Here is a 5,827-nt window from a genome sequence, read left to right on the forward strand (position 1 = left end):
AATCCAATCACAGAGTGGTTGGTTATGCCCAAATAACTTTCACTATTATACCAGTGATCACACATCCTGACTGGTTAGTATTATAGGAGACATATCTGTCTACAACTGGATAAGATCCTTGGCGACTTTTCTTCGCCAGCAACCTACACCAGTAATATGATCAATAGCCACCAGTGAGACAGTTTCCAGCTCCTTTTTGCAGAGGGTGCTGTCTAATTCCCAGACAAAGTGTTGAGAATAAGTCACTGCTACGTGCTCAACCCTAAACTAGACAATTATATCAACTTTTCCCTGTTCTCCAGGCCTAAGGAACATCAGAGAAGAGAGGATGGGAGTGGGTGAGACTGCGATGAAATTCTGCCAACCAGATACGACACTGCAACCACACACACAGCAGCTAGGGATACATTCTGCCAACCAGATACGACACTGCAACCACACACACAGCAGCTAGGGATACATTCTGCCAACCAGATACGACACTGCAACCACACACACAGCAGCTAGGGATACATTCTGCCAACCAGATACGACACTGCAACCACACACACAGCAGCTAGGGATACATTCTGCCAACCAGATATGACACTGCAACCACACACACAGCAGCTAGGGATACATTCTGCCAACCAGATACGACACTGCAACCACACACACACAGCAGCTAGGGATACATTCTGCCAACCAGATACGACACTGCAACCACACACACAGCAGCTAGGGATACATTCTGCCAACCAGATATGACACTGCAACCACACACACAGCAGCTAGGGATACTTGTATGTAATTGGGCCTTCAAACTTTCCTCCATGGACAGGGGAGGTGCCCATGTGGCCTCATTTTTCCCTCAGGAGCTACTGACTGTTAATGGTTGTTAGTAGAGGGACTGTCTTTTTTCTAATGGAGCTAGGTGGGAAGAATGAGGTCAGAGGGAAGGGAACGGGAATAGCAGAGTGAAATGGAGGAGTGAGTATAAGCACAACAAACACAGTGGTGTGTGTGTGTGTGTGTGTGTGTGTGTGTAAAATTGTCCAAACAATAAGGAGTGATGATCTCTGCTAGGATCAAGTGGGAATGAATTCAGAGAAATGAGAAGGCATATAGCAGAGTATAATGGGGAGTGGATATAATCACAGTTCACAATACACTGCAAGTGTGTATAACTTTTTTTTAAATGGTGTGTTTGTGCGTATGTGGGGAGGGAGCGTCTTTGGCTCTTCAATACCAGGACAGAACAATCCTCTTTCTACTATTCTTTTTACATTTAAACAACGAGAGACTCCATAACTACTGAGACTGGACAAAGTGTGACCCCCACTGCTGGGCCTCAGTTATTAAATAAATGCACAGGGAAATTGAACTCCCCCATCTGGCACGGCGGAAGTTGGCTCAGTCTTGGGGAGTTGGGGAGAACCTGGTGTCCTGGAGATCAGCACAGTTAATGAGGTCACCTAAGCGGCCTGCCCAGGCAAGGCCACCCTAAGGAGCACCTCCTTGGCCAATCAGGGGCCTGCCTGAGACAGTGGAAATGGAGTGGGGGATGGGCAGTGGGAGAACACTGGCGCAGTGGGAACTATTTGTGGTCATCCAGCGCCATCTTGCGTCTTGTGCGGGCACTGCCTCAGGAGAAGCCCCGAAGACGCCAAAGCTGCCTTAGCAGCCATTTGATGGTTTGCACTGTAGCATTCCCCAGGGTCCACCACTACTTGAGCTCAAGGCTGCAGGAAATGGCCGCTTGCGCAAGCGCACTCTTAACCAGGCATCTGCTTTGCGGACAAGTTCCCCCCAGACTGTTTATGAGGATACGCTCATATGGAGACTTGTAGATCACTAAAGCTTAAGCATGCTTGATTACATTGCCCTAGAATTAACACACACAGTACACAAACAGATGGGTGTTTTCTGTTTCTGTTGCTCGTGTATCTGGAAATATGAATGAAACATTGTTCCACTCTTTTCCATCATAACTGTGTTTGCTAAGAGATCATGAACCCTAAAACTATAAACTGCAAAAAAAATGTAAAATAAACTAGGAAACTATGTCTATGGTGGGGCTTATATGTATACTTTCTGCCTTCCCTTTCATGTCTTATTTTTCTTTTTCTGAAACAGGCAATGTATAAAAAAGAGGATGCAAGCTCACGCATGCCTCAAGTTGGCAACTTATGGTAAAGGGCAACACAATCTTTTCTATAACTACTTCCGACCGAAATTAGGGCATCATTGGGGGTGGGCAGGAAGGCTGGAATGATGGTCAAAAGACAGGCTGGGGAGCTGAAAGATTATGGCGCCAATTGGGGACTTTGCAGGTCCCATGGAGTGTGGGTGACATCGGGTAAGGAACAGACAAATTCCCATGGTGTGTGGGTGACATCGGGTAAGGAACAGACGAATTCGCCATGTCGAGAGAGATTGAGTGTGAAGTTTTATTAAAAGGGGGTGTAGAGGGGAGGAAAGGAGAGACAGACAGAGAGACAGAGAGAACACCAATACCCACTTTCCTAGGGTCTTGGCATCTTTCCTTGGAAGAGAGAAGACTGGGAGTGAGCAGAGCTTCTCTTAAAGGGACAGGGTACCATTTGCTATGCAGGCTGGTGCAGAGCAGGAAGCACTATGATAGGGTGTGCCTGAATACTACTAACATTCCTTACTGTTTCTTTTATTAAAAAGCTAGGAGTTAAAAAAAAAAAGCTAGGAGTTAGGAATGGCAGGTTACGGAGATAAGGGAGTCAAGCTCTCAAAACTGCTTCCTAAAAGCTGATTTGTGAGCGTGGAAATCTTGGGGAACCTGAGAAAGCTAGGATGTTGGCCATAGCCAGGGGTATCAGATTGCCCCACTGCTGTCCAGGCTCTGTGGAATTGTCTAGTGTTTCTTGGACCTGGCGAGGTGTTGGCAGAGCAAAGGACAAGGTTAAGTTTAGGAAGAAAAGAAAATTCTTTAGGTCATGGTGATTGAAGGGGAATGTGTCAGGATCAGGGAAAGCTGGGAAGACTTGGGCTGCTTAGGGCCTGGTAATTGAGGGAGGAGCACATCTGACCTGTTTAAGGTGAATCCTCCAGAAATGACTGTGACAGACGTTTTTGCATAATGAAAAGTATCTTTTAGGTAGAAAATGACCAAAGAGAATATAAAATCTTGATCTTGCAATATAGTAGTGGAGGTATTCTGCCAGAGCTAGATTAATAGCTTATCAGAACTTTATTGATTAGTTATGACTATATTATATATAGTCATATTAATATGACTATATTAGTTATGACTATAAATGACAGCATAATGAGGTTATGTGATGATTATGGAGTGAGTTGGGACTTTGGTGGGTGAGCGCCACAGGTGCAGGAAACAAATAGACTGTGGAGACAAGCTTGAATATGTAGTTTATTGAGAAAAGGGTAACAGGGAAGAGAGAGAGGCACAAAGACCTGCTTGCTTCTTCAGAAGAGCAGTGGGAAGAGAGTGGGAGTAGGCAGGGCTTGTCTCTTAGGGACCTTTGCACCTGCATACAGTCAGCATACTTCTTGCCATGTGCAGAGGGGTGACTGCACTGTGCCAGCTTCCCAATGGGCAGGGCCAAGATGTGCTTGGATGCTAACAGGGGATACCCATTTTTCTCAACACTCAATGCCCAGATTCTGCAGGACCACCTGTGCATATTGAAGAATAGACCACTTTGGAACAGACTGTGCCGGAGAGACTCAGGTTGGTCAGAAATTTAGTTAGAAGCACCTAGGGATGGTATGTGGGTGGCAGATGACTAGAAATCTTCTAGGACATATATCGACTACAGACAGAAGTTAAAGTTAAGGAGAATAGGGGAATTTTTTTATCTTGGGTTTATACTTGAAACTTCCAGGCCCATGGTCCTGGTAGGTGGAGAGGGAGCATGCCAACCAAGTGGGGGAGGAAGCAAGAGAAAACCCACACACAGGAATAAACAGGTCTGGAGACATAGGCTGCTGTTGACTGACAGGAGTAATTATCTGGAGTCAGTTTGACCTGGGAATGATTGATTCAAGTCTCTTGACTCCCTGAAGCTTATAAGAATTTTTTTTGAGAAGCATTTTTGTCTATACTTAGAAAACAACCGAGGGAAATTTAAAATTTTGAACTTGTGATAGTATCCTTGTTGCCAAACACCTGCACCAGTGCAGCCAGGCAGTCCTGCGCAGGGGTGTCTGGATTCTCTTCCAGAAGCTCACACAGGAGATCCAGGGCAGGGCCGCCCAAGCTCTCGACCAGCCGCCGACGCCGTTCCGTCTCGGATATGTGGCGCCACATGTATAGCATGTCATTGGCGTGGTCCAACCAACTCTCGAAAGACAGACCCCCACAGCTGGGCTCTTCCATCCCAGAGAAGTGCCTCAGCTCCTGGTAGGCCATGTTTTCCAGGATGGGCTGCATGGCTTGGCCCCACTGCTGGGTCCAGGCTCCAGCCCCACGTGCCCCTCCTGCCACATCAAAGGGCCCTTCCTCACCCGAGCCTCCTGCCTCACCTGCGGCTCCTGCCAATCCCACGGCTCCTAGAATGCCTGCAACTCCCATGTCACCTGCAGCTCCCTCCTCATCTGACAGTCTTGCCTCACCTACTGCTCCTGCCTCATCCTCTCCTACAGCTCCTTCTTCTCCCAAGGCCCCTCCATCATCCACAGAGCCTTCATCCCCTGCGGACCCCTCATCGCTCCCAGAGCCCTCATCAACTGCAAACCCCTCATCATCTCCAAAGCCCTCATCACCTGCAGACTCCTCATCACCTGCAGACTCCTCATCACCTGCAGACCCCTCATCACCTCCTGCTCCTGCCTCTAAAACGCCTCCTTCTCCTGCAGCTCCTACCTCACCTGCAGCCCCTGCCCAACCCATAGCTCCTATAACACCTGCGACCCCCATGTCACCTCCAGCTCCCTCCTCATCAGACATTCTCGCAGCCCCTGCCTCAACTACATCATCTTCCCCATCCACAGCCCCCTCATCTGACAAGCTTGCTTCATCTACTACTGCTGCCTCATACACAGCCCCTCCCTCATCTACAACTCCTTCCCCATCCGCCGCTGCTCCTTCCTCATCTGGCATGCTCGACTCAGCTGCAGCTTCTTCCTGGGCTGCTCCTCCTGCCTCACCCGCTCCTTCCTCACCTTCTGTTTCTTCCTCTTCTGACACTCTTGCCTTGGCTGCAGCTCCTTCTTCCAGTAGGAAGGGGGCAGGAGGAGCCACATCTGCTCCTCCTTCCTCACCCTCGGCTCCTTCCTCAACAGGTACTCTTGCCTCATCCTCGGCTCCTTCCTCAGCTGCTCCTCCTGCCTCACCCATAGCCCTAACTACATCTCCTTCCTCCATTGTAGCCCCTGACCTACCTGAAGCCCCTGCCCCACCTGAAGACCCTTCCAAAGCTTGCCCGTGAGCAGGGAAATTGAGTGTGTCCTGTAGCTCGATATCAGGGACCCGAGGCAGGAAGATCACAGTCCAGGGCCCCCTATCATTTGGTATTTGTTGGGGGATCAGACTTTGGTTTAAATTGTCAGCGAATTCAACCAAAGCGACCTTTGCCCCGATCTCTTTTCTGAAGACCTTGCCAAGCACTCGGTACCTGCCCAGGGGCCTGAGGGCAGCCTGCACAGCCTCCTGGAATTCTTCTTCCTCACAGTCATCGGGGATACCCAGGATGAGCAGGGAGCGCTGGGCATTGGCACCCATCCACCTGCACCAGTCCTGAAGAATAGCCAGTCCCATAGCAGGGGGCCTAGGTGGACAGCGCATGATTGGACAAAAGTGTGAGCCTCTGCAGCGGTCTGTGAGTGCAAAAGAGAAAAATGAAAGTTGGTATCA

This window comes from Microtus oregoni, unplaced genomic scaffold (assembly GCF_018167655.1).
Source record: "Microtus oregoni isolate MIOR12 unplaced genomic scaffold, Mior012 000067F_ref0000223, whole genome shotgun sequence".
Lineage (NCBI taxonomy): Eukaryota > Metazoa > Chordata > Mammalia > Rodentia > Cricetidae > Microtus > Microtus oregoni.